The sequence below is a fragment of the Sinocyclocheilus grahami genome, unplaced genomic scaffold (genome assembly GCF_001515645.1).
Source record: "Sinocyclocheilus grahami isolate Dianchi unplaced genomic scaffold, SAMN03320097.WGS_v1.1 scaffold1924.1, whole genome shotgun sequence".
Lineage (NCBI taxonomy): Eukaryota > Metazoa > Chordata > Actinopteri > Cypriniformes > Cyprinidae > Sinocyclocheilus > Sinocyclocheilus grahami.
This window is the reverse complement of record NW_015507103.1, coordinates 182,603-201,431: the sequence shown is the minus strand read 5'-3', so window position 1 is coordinate 201,431 and position 18,829 is coordinate 182,603. Positions and strand designations below refer to the sequence as shown.

General features: G+C 36.9%; 3 long non-coding RNA genes and 1 pseudogene across 3 annotated transcripts in view; 1 reads left to right on the top strand and 3 right to left on the bottom strand.

Annotated features, from left to right (window-relative positions):
* Positions 1 to 5,415: 5,415 nt before the first annotated feature.
* LOC107573370 (uncharacterized) lies at positions 5,416 to 6,512 on the bottom strand (annotated as a pseudogene).
* Positions 6,513 to 8,270: 1,758 nt separating this feature from the next.
* LOC107573374 (uncharacterized) lies at positions 8,271 to 8,655 on the bottom strand. The gene is made up of 3 exons (XR_001607496.1): positions 8,578 to 8,655; positions 8,455 to 8,495; positions 8,271 to 8,355 (listed from the first exon to the last, which is right to left on the bottom strand). It is a non-coding gene; the product is annotated as an uncharacterized lncRNA (long non-coding RNA).
* Positions 8,656 to 9,343: 688 nt separating this feature from the next.
* The window catches only part of LOC107573376 (uncharacterized), a 26,670-nt gene continuing 17,184 nt past the window's right edge, over positions 9,344 to 18,829 (top strand). Inside the window, exons 1-2 of the long non-coding RNA XR_001607498.1 lie at positions 9,344 to 9,418; positions 14,823 to 14,825. This is a non-coding gene — a long non-coding RNA (uncharacterized lncRNA). The remainder of the gene's footprint in view (positions 9,419 to 14,822; positions 14,826 to 18,829) is intronic.
* Positions 9,358 to 9,716, bottom strand: LOC107573375 (uncharacterized). Its single transcript, XR_001607497.1, has 3 exons — positions 9,639 to 9,716; positions 9,516 to 9,556; positions 9,358 to 9,416 (listed from the first exon to the last, which is right to left on the bottom strand). It is a non-coding gene; the product is annotated as an uncharacterized lncRNA (long non-coding RNA).

Genomic DNA, 18,829 nt, shown 5'->3' with positions numbered 1-18,829 from the left:
TGACCTGCAAAGGGCTGACATGGCAATAGATTCATACAAGTCTCAACTCGCACAGATTCTGACATATGTGAAGTCATCAAGTCAAGAGCCAAAAGTGGACGGGGATACTTTGCTCTCCAAACAGTTTAGAGTGAAGTATATGATTGTAGATCTACTCAAGATGAACATTCAAGACTCTGTAATAAAGTTGAAGAGGGTTGAAAGCAGAGGAGGAAATGTGAGACTGTCAGAAAAACATACAGTTTTTCTAGCAGAAGGCTTGATGAAATTTGTTATAAGCAGAAGAGATATACGCCTGGCTGAAATCTTTGCAATTGTTTTGATAGATGACTTTATAACGAGAGCTGAAATCAAACGAGAAGATGTGAACCTGGCTGAAAAATTTGCCAAATTTTGGGCAGAAAACTTTATGAAGGGGGCTGAAAATGGAGGAGATGTGAAGCCGCCTGAAATACTTTCTTGCAGAAGAACTTCTTCCTTTCTGCCTGGTGACTTTCTGGTAGAAGATCTGATTCTCAGTCCAGTACGAGTTCTGATAGAGCTGCTAGTGGAATTTGAACATATTAGGTCTTTGGGTCTTGACAACATTTACTCCTTAGACACCATATTTTCTTTCAGTGGCTTTTTGTCAAACATGTTTTAATAATCTTGAAATGTATTGATGTGCTATCAGAGGTGGACAAATTTACACACATGTACACACATACACACATTTGTATTTATAAAGGACTGTTATTCAAATGACCACATTTATGTGGCTACAAATTTACTAGGAATGTGCCTCTGAAAAAAAATAATTCAAAAATATTGAATGTGAAAAATGTCAATTATGAAAGATATTAGAAATGCATACAAAGATAATAAACCATATTCATGGTTAAATTAGTAAGATATTATGCTTTGTATTTATCTATGCTCTATTTACAAATAAGTGAAAAAGTGAACCTACATGTATTGGAATTATGTAAAAACAACAACAAGGAAATCAGAAGATCATTATCATTTTCTTTTTCTCATTTGCCTTTAATTTCTGATGTGATTTTTGTTTGATGTTTTAATAGACCAGCGATACTTCACAAATTATATATCAAGGAGTACTTATGGAATCAATATGGTGAAACAATAAAGTAACTATTTACTTAAGGTGGCCAATTTGCCTGTTGCCCTTTATTTGTTCTGTTCTCCTTGTTTCTGACTGTTGATTGAGAATTGCTTATTTGGTGCTTGTTCGTCATATTACAGCATCATTCATGTGCAGTACATTTCCATCCATGTACACATATTTTGGTTAAAATCTAAAATATTTTAGAGAAAGAAATCTTTTGTCACATTTTTTACACAATTCATTAAACAATTAAAGTACTTCACATCATGGAGGCCACACTAACATCATTAAAAAAATAATGAAATGTTTAAAACTTAATGTTTTCTTAGGAATATTGCTTTAATATTCAATTGTAATCCAATGCTGCCGGGAAGTTGGTTATCACAGCATTTGCCAAAAAGAAAAAAAAAATACATATTTTTTTAGTTTAATTACACTAATTGTGACAGGGAGTCATTCTCTTTTGCTTGGATGCCTACTAAAAACAAAAACTATATATGTATGTGTGTATGTATATATATATATACAGTGGGTACGGAAAGTATTCAGACCTCCTTAAATTTTTCACTCGAACACTTACATGCTAAAAAACAACAACTTACACATAGTAAGAAACAAGTAGTAGGAATAAATAAATAAATCGGTCTTGGCTCAATCTGTTTAGTAGCTTTAATAAGCCTCTATTTTTAGATACTAAGAACGTTTTGTCCATATTTTTAATGTGTTTAATGCATTTCACTTGAGTTTTTAAAGCACTTACTTTAAAAATGTTTACAGCTACATGCTAATGTTTTAACATACTAAACTTAACACACGGCAAATGTACATTACACACGGTGCTGATTGCACTTTGCTTCAGAATCCATGTAGAGTATTTTAATGCGAGGAGCAAACAGGATCAGATGAATATATTATCAGAAGAGGCCATCTCACGCAGGCTAGAGACAGACAACAAAATAAAATTAAAAACAAAAATTAAAATTAAATATGAAAGTGAAAGTGAATGAGACAGAGCGAGTAAAGAGAAGACTAGCCTGCACGTGATTAGCTTAGAACATCAACCTGATCGTCAATAAGTACTTTTGTCTCTTGATATAAATTATATAGACCTATCTATTGACATATTGAAGTGAATTTGATATTGACCTTTTATAAATGTTGCATGAATGCTGAACTACTATAACATTATCGATTATTTAACATACTTCTTATTCGTGTTGCTTAGACCTGGTGTGTTCTGATGGCTCATCATACTGCACAGTATACTGGACGCATGAGGAACAACAGGGGCGTAAAACTGCCTGGGCCGTATATCTGCTTGCTCCAGGACTGCAGCCTCCCCTTCTTCAACATCCAAATGAGATGTTTTAGGAGCTTGATTAAATGAGGAGGACGTTTAAAGCTATGAAACGTGCAGGATGTTTTAATGGCATAAAGATCTCCTACACTGCATGTCAGAAGATCAATGGAAATTTGATTATTCATGTCATGACCCGTTTAACAAGCTAGAGAACCACAAAATAGATTCACTGGTGCAAAACACATACGCTGTCACACTGCAATACTACTTACATGTCACTAAACATCTTCAGAATTCTCCGTTCTGTCAGAGCTGTTCTCATTCTGAATCTCAAAACAAGCCATTCATTCTTTTTCAGGGTTTTATTCCTCCCTCTAGTGAACACTGAGCTATATTACAAGGTAGGTGCAATACGGTTTGAAAGGCATCTTTTCACTTTATTTTTATGTCACCAAAAATGTTTTGAATTTTAAACGTTTAACCTCTTCTTTAAACCTTCCAATCAATATGTATGCTTAAAAAACCTTTACATTTGTCCAGTGCTCAATACTGTCTCTCTGCTTGAGTTTGTCCTGCCACCTGAACAGTACCACCTGGCATGTTAAAAAAAAAGTGCAAACATACACATCAGCATTTTGGGAGTAAAGCGACATTACAGTAGTATATTACTTTTTCCTGTAACGCAGTAATATAACGCACTACTAATAAAATTTAGGTAATATTATATCCATTGCAATCTTGGTAAGGCACGTTACAACAACATATTTTAACTCAAAATTAAGTGGTGAATTTACTAACACCGCAACAAAACAAAAAAAATGCAGAGACGGATTCTACATCTGTGACATGGACACACTCCCATTCCCAGATAACACATGTACGTCTGCAAGATGTCTGTTAAAGATCTTTTCATCTGGAAAGCATCTGCTGTGTACAAACATCTGACAGACGTCTTTCAGAAGTCAGTTTTACATGCATTCTAAATCATAAACATCTTAAAGACATCTAATAGACGTCTATTTGACATCTAAAAGGAAAAGCCCTATAGATGTATTGCATCTAAATGCAGACGTCAAATAGACGTCTCCGAGATGTACATTTGCTATGAGGGTTATTTTCAGTTAATCAGAGAAAATGATAAGAAGGCATTGTCAAGTGCAATCTATGTGCGACACCGAACTCTCAACATCAAGAAATAGCAGGAGTAACTGAAGAAACACTGGGACTGGTGCCACAAACACTAACCGCGAGAACTACAGGGTCAGAGGAGAGAAAGAATGCGGCGGACGAGCAACAGAGATGAAGTTTAACTAAAAATAACAAAAACTGTTTTTATTAAATTATAGTCTATATATAAAAGGATTGAATACGAAAAATATATTTGACTTAAATAATCAACAGGTTAACAGGTGTATATGCTGATGGTTAATTTTTGTGCGGCGCGACGCTCTACAAACAAGTTTACGGAAAGGAAACCGACATTCCCAGATAACACATGTACGTCTGCAAGATGTCTGTTAAAGATCTTTTCATCTGGAAAGCATCTGCTGTGTACAAACATCTGACAGACGTCTTTCAGAAGTCAGTTTTACATGCATTCTAAATCATAAACATCTTAAAGACATCTAATAGACGTCTATTTGACATCTAAAAGGAAAAGCCCTATAGATGTATTGCATCTAAATGCAGACGTCAAATAGACGTCTCCGAGATGTACGTTTGCTATGAGGGTTATTTTCAGTTAATCAGAGAAAATGATAAGAAGGCATTGTCAAGTGCAATCTATGTGCGACACCGAACTCTCAACATCAAGAAATAGCAGGAGTAACTGAAGAAACACTGGGACTGGTGCCACAAACACTAACCGCGAGAACTACAGGGTCAGAGGAGAGAAAGAATGCGGCGGACGAGCAACAGAGATGAAGTTTAACTAAAAATAACAAAAACTGTTTTTATTAAATTATAGTCTATATATAAAAGGATTGAATACGAAAAATATATTTGACTTAAATAATCAACAGGTTAACAGGTGTATATGCTGATGGTTAATTTTTGTGCGGCGCGACGCTCTACAAACAAGTTTACGGAAAGGAAACCGAGATGACAAAGCGCATCCTAAAATAAAAATCAACACATTGCAGTTTCAAATGAACTGTATGATCACAAATTAAGGAGTATGTTCCGCTGTTTGATCTCGAAGGTGCCTCACACACACACAATACAGCACTGCAAATGCTCCAGCCTGTTCATTATCAGAATATTATATATTAATATAATAATAATTAATATATTACACAGTGTGTGTGTGTGAGTGTGCGTGTTTTTGTGACAAATGCGAGTTTAATGCTACATCTAACAAGTTATAACTGACGAAAATAACCATTATTTTTATCATTCCGGTCAAATATTGCAGCGCAAATATTATTAACATCTTTAATATGTGAATTATCCCTTACATATACAGTCAACCAAACATATAGATACACTCGTTAATTAAAATAATCCGTAGTACAATCCGCGTTAAGTACAAAGCCATGGTTTACATACTAAATAATAGTTTAGCAATCAAATGCATCATGAATATGGAAACATTTGAATTCGTGCTGAATGAGAGAAAAAATATATATCTTAGTACTAATGATGAATTTACAGTAAGGGGAGGGAGAGTCAGGAGCAGAAGGAGAGTTGTGAATTCACTGAAGAGACTACAATCAGAAATATCATCTCACCTGCTCTTGAGCTCATCTAGTGGACTGTGAAAATGAAAAGGACTACGTGTGGGAGAAAAAGTATCTGGCACAAAAGTGTGATACATTTACACTCAATGCAATGAATTAAACCAGAAAAGACCATTAAGATTTAAAGATAATTACTTTATTCTGTTTGTAATTACTTTATTTTTTATTGGGTCTACATTGTAATATATCTTAGTGTAATAAAAGTAAAAAAAAAATTATAATAAAGCACAGTATATACATAAAAAATAATCTAATATACATAGAAAATCAATGTAATCACTGTAAGTTTCTGCACATCCAATATATATATATTTCCTGTATAATTCTAACATACCTGATAGACCTGATAGAGTTAACAGGTACATTTTTATAACATTAATCACTGTAGGACAATTGGATGTTTATATCATTCAATACATTGAGATGCTAGTTGGGCTGTTGTTTTCTGTCAGTTGTTCACATAGTTTTATTTCATCAGATTTTATTATTATTTTTATAATAGTCTTTGTTTTGTTAGATCAATTTCATTCATGACATTCTGTAACTGATCGATTCCTTTCCTCATTTCATCAATGAATTTCTCAGCTTTTTTCTTGAACTCTTTTTCATCTATTTGTTCATGTGCGGGTGTTTCTTCAGGGTTGTCATCGTCATCTTGCTCCTCTTTGTCTTCGATGATCTCTTCCAGAATTACAAGCACAGAACTCATCTCAGCTACAATTTCTGAAAGATCTCCAGCCAAATGTTTCCGTGCACCCACTTCTCTGCTGCTATCTCTCTGGAAGAGGTGTATTTTTTCAAAGCAGTCGGAGAAACGTTCCCGTAGTGCATTGGCTTTGTGCTTTGATAGCGTAGGGTATTACTAATCTTCTCTAGCATGTTAATAATAGGGCTGATTTTATTCTGAAATTCCTCAAGTTATTTTTCTATGGTTTGTCTTAAGTTCTTCTCCTGCTGTGTTTTCTTGAATTCCCCAATATCAAGAGCAATTCCAGCACCTGCGAGCGCAGCTGTCCCCAATCCAGAGACCATGGCAGAAGCCCCTCCAGTAAATGCAGCTAAAGCTAATCCTAAAACCAAGCCACCTATTCCAACAACTGCTCCTATAATGAGGGTTTTAAAAGCAAGACTGAAATCGTTTTCAAACTCATTGACGACTTCAGTCATTTTCTTTATATGCTCATTGCATTTTGGAGAAATTTTTTCATGGCGTCTGTTCAATTCCAGCGGTCTTCTCCCAGATCGTTCAAACCCTACAGAGAAAGAGTGACACAAATCAGGATGGGTAAACAATCTGGATAATACAGCTTTAATTAATTGGATTCCCACTGTATGCCCTGTTTGAGAGAATAAGATGCTTAATATTCATCAGCACATCTTCAAACTCCACACTGAATTTCAGACACTTAGCCGTTGGTATTAAATGGGCAAAATGTGTTTACCTGTATTTGTTCGGAGGCTGAGAAGCTGTATAGCTCAATACTATAAAGAAAAAAGTAGAACTTGTAAAATTCGGAGAAGCTTAAGAATCTGCCATCTTTCGTTTTCATAATGGTGCATTTAAAATGTATTGTGAAGAGTTAAAGTGAAAGTGAATTAATTATGGCAAGTTGACTATTTATTTTCTTTAAGCACTGTAAAATTAAAATTGCCCTTATAGGCATAAGAAACCATTTAATCATTAGACTCAAGCATATCATAATGTGTTGAGGATATGTCTGATATGAGCTGGTTATTTCTAGTCTGGTGTCTGATGGGGAATCTGTCCAGCCATTGACCCAGAAATTAACTACACCACTGGCTTAACCAGAGGTTATGCTGGTAATACCATCTAAAATAACAAGTGTGACATTTTTAACACATATTACACTATTTACAAGTTGTTTAGTTAATTCAAATGAAGTCTAATTAATATCAGTAAGCTTTGTTTCGCCCCAGTCTGTTTAGTTTCAGTTTCGTTTGGATCGCAAGCATTATCTCCATGCATCACTACTAAATTACCCTTACAGGTCCAAATACAACTTAATAATGCAAACTGTGTATTAATAAACTCAGTCAATGAATAAGCCCAACCTTGTTGCAGTCTTGTGTTTTTTGCCTCCTCGTGAACAACGCTATGAACTCAAACTTTATGTGTTGAAACGGTGAAACTGTGCTTTACAGCGACGATAACTAATCCATACAACTCCGTTTTAAACAATTTTCGTCAAACGAAATAAACATGGCGTAAATCGACCCGATTGAAGTTAAAGCAAGACCTTCTTTCAGCGTCTTATTTGCTCTGCCCTCCTTTAAAAACGCATGCGCGAACTTAACAGAATACTCTAATAAAATGTAGAAGTACATAAAAAAACGCTAAGGTGAAAAAAAGTAAAATGAAGTACAGCACATATCTAGGATTTTAGTCATGTATCATCTGAGGTAAAATTATACGGAATTACAGAGTTTATTCTGTAATATCTGTGTAGTATTTTATTTACACTTTATGAACATTCTGTTGCACTATACTTCACTGTGTATATTGTAACATTACCTAAGAGATTTAATTTATAATTAACATTACCATCAACTATACGGTGTGCATAATTATTAGGCAAGTTGATTTTCTAGTCTTTTTTTTTTAAAGCACTTTTTTACCAATTCCAGACCACATAAATCTTAACTACTATTGATTTAGTATTTAATCATTTATAAGTGATATATAATTGTCCATGAAGGCCGGAAGTGAAAAACTCCTTACATTCAGGTGTGCAGAATTATTAATTATTAGGCATGTTTTCCTTTACTGATAAAATGAGCCAAAAAAGAGGTTTAACTCGGACTGAAAAGTCAAATTAAAAAAAGCTAAATTTAAAAAGTTTGTCAAGTCAAAATTTAGGTTGGTTTGGCTTGAGAAAGCATAGCCTGAAAGTTTTTTTTTTTTTTTATGGGAAAGTTTTACAGTTGAGGGCAATACAGTCTACCAGAAAAAAACAAAAAACAGACAGATAGATGAGAGGAAACAGACAGACAGACACTCAAATACTTTTTACAGTACTCACTACACAGAGTTAAAGAACTTACTGACTAGCCGCATGAAGTGGCTCTTCTTTGAATTTTGTCTCACTGACAATGTTCCTAAGCTTGCACGTGAGAGAAAGTCTCATAAAGGCCATGTCTCCGTCGTCTGAGACCACTCTCAACAGGATCTGCCCGAGGATCTCCAGTGGCATCTGTCCAAAATAACCAACAGTCAGTCTAAAATGTGACTGTAGATAAGACATATTAAGAAAGGAAACTGATAGATTGATAGGATTTTATACTGTGCTTACCGTGGTCAAGTAATCAAGAGGTGGGGGGGCTTCCATTGCCTCTAAATTGGAGAGTAATAAGAGTAGCGTCGATGTCAAAACCCTGTTAATTGTGCTGTACAAGAATAAAAGTAGAACCCATACCTGCTCTTTCTAGTCTCCTCTTTTTTCTGAGTTGTTTTCGTTCCGCGTCTGACCTTCAAATGTTTAAAATATAAAGAGCTTATGAAGAGAGTTTGATCTGATATATGTAATGAAATTATTTGCACTTTATAGTTAAAACGTACGGTAATTGTAACATTACCTAAGAGATTTAATTTATAATTAACATTACCATCAACTATACGGTGTGCATAATTATTAGGCAAGTTGATTTTCTAGTCTTTTTTTTTTAAAGCACTTTTTTACCAATTCCAGACCACATAAATCTTAACTACTATTGATTTAGTATTTAATCATTTATAAGTGATATATAATTGTCCATGAAGGCCGGAAGTGAAAAACTCCTTACATTCAGGTGTGCAGAATTATTAATTATTAGGCATGTTTTCCTTTACTGATAAAATGAGCCAAAAAAGAGGTTTAACTCGGACTGAAAAGTCAAATTAAAAAAAGCTAAATTTAAAAAGTTTGTCAAGTCAAAATTTAGGTTGGTTTGGCTTGAGAAAGCATAGCCTGAAAGTTTTTTTTTTTTTTTATGGGAAAGTTTTACAGTTGAGGGCAATACAGTCTACCAGAAAAAAACAAAAAACAGACAGATAGATGAGAGGAAACAGACAGACAGACACTCAAATACTTTTTACAGTACTCACTACACAGAGTTAAAGAACTTACTGACTAGCCGCATGAAGTGGCTCTTCTTTGAATTTTGTCTCACTGACAATGTTCCTAAGCTTGCACGTGAGAGAAAGTCTCATAAAGGCCATGTCTCCGTCGTCTGAGACCACTCTCAACAGGATCTGCCCGAGGATCTCCAGTGGCATCTGTCCAAAATAACCAACAGTCAGTCTAAAATGTGACTGTAGATAAGACATATTAAGAAAGGAAACTGATAGATTGATAGGATTTTATACTGTGCTTACCGTGGTCAAGTAATCAAGAGGTGGGGGGGCTTCCATTGCCTCTAAATTGGAGAGTAATAAGAGTAGCGTCGATGTCAAAACCCTGTTAATTGTGCTGTACAAGAATAAAAGTAGAACCCATACCTGCTCTTTCTAGTCTCCTCTTTTTTCTGAGTTGTTTTCGTTCCGCGTCTGACCTTCAAATGTTTAAAATATAAAGAGCTTATGAAGAGAGTTTGATCTGATATATGTAATGAAATTATTTGCACTTTATAGTTAAAACGTACGGTAGCGCATTGCTGCCACAAACATTTATTTTGTCCACTCGATTATGTTGTATAAACGACATCTTTTCTCGTAATAACGAGTTGATGTTAAAATGACAATTATCTTATTAAAACAACATATCATAAAACAACATAACATTTGCTAGATTTTCCTAAGAAAAAAAGTAAATATGAAATCAATTTAGACATTTATAAATAGATAAGTTATTTAGAATATATATATTTTTAAAATGGCTTCATACTGCCTCAGTCACAATACAATGATACTCACAGGAACATTGCACATTGGGTCTGCGCAGAAGGGTGGCAACCAAGTCTCTGTCTATTATAGAATTAAAGACATGGACCATTATGCCCTGTTAAGTAAAAGTGCTACAGTTAAGTAAGGAACCACATTCCCATTTTTTCCACACATCGTGCATACAGAATATTTGATCAAGGGAAGTCTTTGTATTACCTGAAGTTCAGCAGTATCCTTCACAACAGAAAGACAGGCATTCAAAATCTGTTAACATTCAAAGAAATGCATTAACAATCTGTGAAAATTTAAGGACATAAAAGGGCACATAGTACTATACTGTACTGCATGGGTTAAAGGGTAAAAATATATTATGTTTGCCGCATCTCACTGTTGCTTCTACATCAGGTTGGTGCCCTAAAGTAAGGAAATCCATCCTGGTGAGGACTGTAGTTCCAACAGATGCCAAAAATTCATCGGCTGGTCCCGTCTCCATTAAGGCATGGTTTAGCTATGAAAATAACAGCAAAGTACTACAATGTGTCTTTTTTTGTTAGTCTTAAAACTATTTTAAAAAAAAAACTAACAGTAATTTAAAAAACAAAACAAAATTAACAAAAAAAAAAAAAAACACCTTACCCGATTCAGCTGGACTGTACTGGGTGACTGTTTCCAGCGTGCCTTGTTCGGTTGCACATCCTGTAGAACAGTAATACCCACCGTGGAAGACACAGAAGAGACTGAGGAGTACATAAAAGTGTAAATAAATTGATTTAAAAAAACATCCAGCTTAACGTCACATTACATATTTTTAAAAATGAACATGCGTGTCACGAATCCTGTCCATGGACTTCCGTTCAATCACCACCAGAGGTCACCCTTTCCATTACATTGACTCTCGCACTACACCTACTGTTGCATGTCATCATATCCCATGAGCCATAGCACTGATTGCACACAGCATTAGATCGTGTGTGTCATCTGGTGTCAAATAGTGCTCGCCATAATGAATAGAGATAGCTCTTACTTTTTCCTTGGAAATGCACGCTTCAAACAGAACAGTCAATGAAGACGAAGAAGAGAATGATGTGTTCTCCCGGCGCCTATTTATACTATAGTCGCACCGGTAGTGACGTCATGGCTGTTGCCTCGTTGGTGTTTTTTTCAATGTATGCTTCAGACACGGGTCACGACGAGGCGTTCCCCATAGCGACCCCTAGAGGACCAGTTCGAAGTTCCCATGAAAGGGAACTGACTAACCCATTTAATATTGTTGTCAAACCAGTTCTTAAAAAAAGAGATTCATGTTTGGATAGAATGTTCCTATTATTTCATATGAAATAGAGATGCAGAGAAAAAAATATGCTTATATATTAGTGATCAAGATAGGAGCATTTGTTTATTTTTTTGTTAACGGCTTGAAAATTTGCGTTTTCTGCATGAGTGTGTGTAATTTGCATGGTAGAGCAAAAGTATTGTCAAGTTATTTTTATCACATACCTTATTTTATCCATTATTTGTAAAACCCCATTATAAAAACCCATTGGTAAACCTTGAGGGAACCAGCTGAGAATTAATCCTTATTAGTCAGGTTTTGAACTACACAACTAAAAAAAAAATTCTCAAAAAAAAAACTATTCTCAGAGACAGCAAGAACTGAAACCTGTTATTATATCACTTACATGTTATTGTACTGTTGTACTCACTATTTTATTATCACTTTAGTACAATTTGTACTACACATACTTTTTAAATATCACATAACACTTTTACTATTTTTACTCTATTACACTGCACTGTATTAGTGCATAATGTTTTACCACTGTAACTCTTACTGGATCCATGAAGGATTATCAGTTACATTTCTTATTGTTTGATGTGGAGTTTATATCTGTATCCTGCTATGAAAATATAGAAAGCAGACTACCAGTGTCAATTTTTGATTTGTATTTACTGATTTTATTCCATTTTATCAATGATGGTCAATTATTAGAACTTAAAGATGTATTATTTCGATTTGTTTCCAGTATTTCAATGGGAATGAGCTATGTTCTGACCTGAAGCACAAGAAAAGCTAAAATGTTGGGGTTGAAGACAGAGAAAGCTATTACCACAAAGAAAAAAAAATATTTAATGTAAATTAGATTATACTACATTAATTGTTACCAGAAAAAAAATTTGCCAAATCAACAAACTTGACAAGTGTGACAAGTGTAAGCTTTTACAATTTCTAACGAAAATTTCTAATTTTCCAAGCCTAACTAAATAACTGGAGACAGCGTTATTTTTAATTCCATGTAGATCACAAACCAATGAAATCGGCTGATAAATGTAAACGTTATCGTGTTTTTATCTAGAAAAAAAAAATGCAGCTCCCCCATTTACCTCTATTTGTTTTTAAGGCAGTCTTGCCCTGACCAACATGGCGGACGGGTCACTAGTGGAGGTGAGATATTTCCGCTCTTGAGTAGAGCTCCACTCGCCCAGTATGTCTGCAGCCAGTCCCTATTGGATGATCGTGTTACATTACATGTGGAAGCATCTGTTGTTTCGGTTTCTTCTTGGCTTGTTTCTGTACAGAAAATGTGTAATAGCGCCCCCTACAGTATAACAACGAAACCATGGATTCCCAGAGCACAAGTATAGCTCAAATATATTTAAACTTTTTCTAAGTATAAGTCAAGTGTACTTAATTGTCATTTCAAGTATATTTCTGAGAAGTAAATAAGTAGTAGACTGAACGTATACTTTCCTATTTTTAGTTTAAAAGAAGTATACTAATAGCACACTTGAATAAACTTCTTTTTCATAAGAGTTGTTTTCTCTGTCCAGACAGTTTGATCTCAAGATGCGTGTCTCATTATTATTATTATTATTATTATTATTATTAATATTATTAATTAGCATGTGGTTGAACTTCAGAATGAGTTGTGCATCACATTTTTGCTGTTTGAAACACAGTAACAGATGCAGGTTTTCCAGCATATTATAAGTAGTCACATTTCCTTTGGACTAACACACTAAATGTATGATACAGATTTCTATAAGTTATACAACTTCATATCAGAGGATATATAAGGGTAACCCCGAATAGTAAACGATTCAATGCTTTGATAGGAGGAGCCTGATTCGACTACCAATCTCACAGTCGAATATTCGTGGGGTGTTATGATCATGCCATTTTGGATATATGGGGATGCTGCTCAAATGTCTAATTTCACAGAACTACTGGTTTTCTTCCAATAAATTAATATACAGCCTATAATCCTGTAAATAAGAATCTGAAAAGAAAGAAGCTTCAAATAAATATTTTAATGTGTGTGTATAAATCCAACCACCTGTATAGATTTAAAGGGGTCATATGATGCGATTTCAATTTTTCCTTTCTCTTTGGAGTGTTACAAGCTCTTGGTGCATAAAGAAGATCTGTAAAGTTGCAAAGACTAAAGTCTCAAATCCAAAGAGATATTCTTTATAAAAGTTAAGCGTCAACCACGCCTACCTAAAACGGCTCATTCTAACACGCCCCCACATATCTACGTCACGATGTGGGAAGATTTGCATAACGCCGCCCAAATGTTCACGCAAAGAAAGGCGGCGTAACTTTGATTCTCGCTGTAGTATTGTTGTTGCTGCCGCCATGTCGTGAAGATGCTGCGTGTTTCGTTGTGAAAGCGAAACTACTTTGTTTGGTCTTCCAAAAGAGGCCGATAATCCACTTCGTCATGCCTAGTGCTGATCTGTGCTGGTCGTCAACTTCGCGCTGTGGATCGCCGGATCGGCTTTCACCGTGGACGAAGCGGAGTCCAGCCTGGGGTCGTCACATGTGGCTGCCGCAAGCCCTCCGGACGCTCCTTCGTCGAATCCGCCGGCTGTCGCTCATTCAAGGCCGCCGTGTGTAACGCTCTATTTCATTGTGAAAGTGAAACTACTTTGTTTGGTCTTCCAAAAGAGGACACGACTAGAAATCAGTGTTAAGTTGTATTTACAACACTGTTCCAGAACACTTCAACCCAAATATTCAGATGTGTGCAGCACATTTTATGGAGGACTGTTTCCTGATCCTGGGAGAGTAGACTACAATGCCGGCTGTTCTGACTCACAGACTGTAAGTACGTTTTTTATATTTAAAGGATTTGCCACTGACGACTCAAACACGAGTTTTGGGCAGTGTAGAGCAGCGCTTGTTGTTTGTCATTTCTCCGATCACAAATGCAGACATGGTTTTATGTTTACGCGGCGCGATGCAACGCAACACGTAAAAAGACAGTATAAGTCATTATAATCAGTAATTATGTCCCCACTGGATGCAACAAATGCCTCGTTTGTAATGGGTTTAATGTTTTTGTCTCGTCGCTCCGGCCTGACAGGGCATCACAGTATGGTGAGGGGCGTAACATTTCCGTCTCACGCTTGAGGTATTCAGCCAATCACAACGCACTGGATAGCTGTCCAATCACAGCACACCTCGCTTTTCAGACCGATGAGCTTTGTAAAAATCGACGCGTTTCAGAAAGGCGGGGCATAGACGAGAAACAATAATGTACAGTATGTGGAAAATAATGTGTTTTTTTACTTTAAACCACATAAACACATTTCATTACACCAAATATACAAAATTATGTTATTTTTAGCAACATCATACGACCCCTTTACATTTCACTTTCTATAGTCCGTGACCAACAGAGAAGCATCTTGGCGGCATGGATTTAAAACTTTAACAAGACTCAAATTGACACAGGCAGAGTGAAATACTGGATTTTTTCGATCAGGTAGGGTACAAGTGATTTCAAAACATTTCAGTCAGTTTATATATTATTTGGTTGAGTTGCGCTGCAGTAAAGCGTTTGTATGGTGATTATCTCTTCAGCGCGCAGCGCGAGCAGTACAAACGACAATGCAGAATAGTAATAACTATGACTGGGACTGTCATACACATAACATTATAATGAGAACACTATTATAATAAAACGCTGTGAATTTTGAGTTTAGTTGCTGTGTTTCTGCTCGTTGTTGCGTGAAGAACGCGTCCACAAAAGGAGTTCATCCAGAGCCGCGCAGACACGTTCATGTGCATTCGGAGCATTTTGTGCAGATAGCCCATTAGTCGTAATATTAACGTTATGTTGAATAAGTAACGAAGCGTATTCTATATGATATAAATGATGAGTTAAATCCCACTGATTAAAATCCTGCTATCAAATACTTCATTCTATTGGTCATCTTCAGCGCGCAGCTCAAAACAGAAATGCAGAACATTAATAACATATGTCCAACTATAACTAACTGTAACTACAGTCATATACATGGCCTAACGTTATAATGAGAGCACTAATGTAAAAAAAAAATGTTGTGAATTCTTAGGGTTTCGCTGACGTTTAATGTTAACTATCTTCTAATCAAAATATAAAACATTATTTACACTGTTGGTATCTGCGAGGCGTCCGTTACACATATTCCCCTGTGTGTTCATGTAATTATGACTGTCCAGTCTGACTTGACTCTTGTTAATGTATTTTGCCCCGCCCCCAAACATATGATATCAGTCGACTATCGGCAAGATTCGAAAATTCCAATTCTTAAGAGGCGCGTTTCCATTACCCTTCAAATTGCGCAAATTGAAATTGCGAATTGAAAATACTCCTAATGGAGACGCATCAATTTCGCAAAAACGCCCATATATCGCAAAAAAGTTTTCACGCTCGCATGAGGTGGTTTTTCAGGCAATGCGAAAAAGGAATAATTTGCAAAACTGCAATGGAAACGGCTTTTTCGCATTTACAGGTCACATGGCGTAGCCTTCATATGATCATTCTTCAATGTACTATAATCTTATATATATAATATTATAAAATATCGCCAAAGTTTTGCGCAAATCTGTAATGGAAACGTTACAGATTTGCGCAAAACTTAGGCGATATTTTATAAATGTCGATAAAAATGTATTGGGTCATTCTACAGAAATGTCCACTTTTGGTATGGCAAGATGTCTTAAAATGTATTTCTTTTTTCAACATTTAAACTTAGACCACATTATTATATCATCTTTTGACTTTATGAATACAGATATATGACAGCTTAATGATTTTTTATATTTTTTGTGCATTTATTTAAAGACCACATGTACCATTTTTTTGTCACTGGTGTTACCTTACTTCTCTGGCAATTTTAAAGGTTTTTATGAAATATTATTTCTCAATTTTTTTAGTACATGTAGTCAGAGTTACAGAAAAATTATGATAATGCAACAAATAACGGCTGGAATAAACCACAGACTGTATAAAAACATAAACACAAGTATTCAGTGGCCGCAATCAGCTTCAGTGACCGTATCAGAGCCACACTGCACCACAGATGTGTGCAGTGTAAATTGTCTAAGCATTAATAGTAGGGAAAGCCCCTTATATTGGAGCTTTATGAAGTGTTTCTTGGAGGTTCCCTCTCATAGGCTCACTTCAATGCTGCGATGACGTCATCGCTTTGGGAACACCTCCGGTGTGACGAATGTCTGAAGCCCTTATACCATCATGCCAATTTATTGGCCAATCGCGCTTAGCACCGCCCCAAGCATACGTCACGTATGCTCATATATGCGTGCTGTGCGCTATTTAATCGGATTTTAATTCCTTCAGGAAGCTAATCATCTGTTGCCCGTCGGAAAGAGTTTCTTGTGTTCTAAGCCATCTATTTATATAGAGCAGTTTACTCCTCTAAGGCGGACACAATGAGTTTCCGATATGTATGGATGCATGTCACACAGACTCACGAGGAAACAGGTAGGAAGACCGCTTTGCGGCCTTTATCTATTTTTGTATCCGTGATATCTGTGTTTGTGAGTAAGTTGCGCTCTGGGCTCGCTCTCTTTCTGAGGAAGGAGAGATGTTCGTTCAACCCCCGCTGTTCCAGTTCTGCGGTTGCCGAGGCGCCGCACGAGCTCGATGCTTGGGGTGACGGGCATGAGCCCGAGTGTACAGAGAGTGAGAGAACGGAATTAATCCCCTTCTCTCTGGCTCTCTTCCCCAGACCACGTGCGTTCATCAGAAGAGCGCCTCGTGAGTCAGGTGGTTAGTCAAATCTAATTCCCGCTCCGGAAGCTTGTAATCGATTCTTTCAGCTGCGGATTAGATGATGTATACTCTACAGCAGCCTTGGGCTCGAGCTCGCAGGTGACACAAGCTGTAGAAATAAGCTATGGGTTAAGGGGCGAGCTTACTGATATAAAATCCCCGTTGCTCTACTCCCTCCCTGGATCAAGTGTTTCTCAAGTTTATTAAACAACATGAGAGGGACTGATTTTTAGGACGTCAAGTCGTGCACTATGGTTTTTGGTGCTTCGAGCTACCAAACATTAGTTTGCCCGACTAATTACTATTTCTTTCAGCTCCGATGCTGCATTGAGCTGAAACAAATAAGTGGAAGAGCTTATTGTATTTCTTATAACATGCTATAACAGTGAGCAGGCGGTTTTTCCCACTCTCTCTCTCTCTACTGCTGCGCTGCACTAATGCAGACACGTTCATTTGATTTGGCGCTTATGCTTCCAACTCTTTGTTCGTGTACTCTTTTTAGATGCAGACACTGAGGAGTCCTGCAGCAGATGTTTGTTGTGCACTATGATTTGGCGCTTCGAGCTACCAAGCATTAGTTGCCCAACTACTTATCTCAGCTCCGTTGCTGCGTCGAGCTGAAACAAGTGGAAGAGCTCACGTGTTTCAGAGTTTTCTTATAGCAAGCTATAACAGTGAGCTGGCGGTCCCCCCCCCTCTCTAACGTTACCTGCTGCGCTGCACTGACGCAGTCACGTTCATTTGATTTGTCGCTTAAGCGTCCAACTCTTGTTCGTGTACTTTTTAGACGCAGACTCTAAGGAGTACTGCAGCAGATATTTTGTCGTGCACCATGGTCTTGGCGCTTCATGCTACAGAGCGTTGGTCTGCCCGAGTAATATAATATTTCTTTCAGCTCTGCTGCTGCGTTGAGCTGAAACATTAAGTAGCAAGCTGTTTTAACATTTAATGCTATATGGTCAGGTTGTAGAGTTGAGCAGACCGGTTTTCATATCTCTCTCTCTCTCTACTTCTGCGCTGCACTAATGCAAGCACGTGCATTGAATTGGTGCGTACGCTTCCAGCTCTTATTTCATGTACTGCTTTTAGGCACAGACTCTAGGAGTCCTGCAGCAGGTGTTTGTCATACATTATGGTCTTGGCGCTTCATGCTACCAAGCCTTAATCTGCCCGGCTGTTAATTTTTCTTTCAGCTCCGCTGATGCTTTGAGCTGAAACAAATCCCTGGGCACGCTCGCATATCTAGAGTAAACTCCTATGGCAAGCTGTTTTACACCTAATGCCATAGTGACTCTGTAGAGTTGAGCAGACCGGTTTTCATATCTCTCTCTCTCTCTACTTCTGCGCTGCACTAATGCAAGCACGTGCATTGAATTGGTGCGTACGCTTCCAGCTCTTATTTCATGTACTGCTTTTAGGCACAGACTCTAGGAGTCCTGCAGCAGGTGTTTGTCATACATTATGGTCTTGGCGCTTCATGCTACCAAGCCTTAATCTGCCCGGCTGTTCATTTTTCTTTCAGCTCTGCTGATGCTTGGAGCTGGAACAAATCAGTGGGCACGCTCACATATCTAGAGTAAATTCCTATGGCAGGCTGTTTTACACCTAATGCCATAGTGACTCAGGCTGCAGAGTGAGCAGGGTTTTTCCTGTCTCTACTCCTGCACTACATTAATTAAGGCACGTACATTGATTTTGGTTTTTAAGCACGGACATTTGCCGTGCGCTATGGTTTTTGGCGCT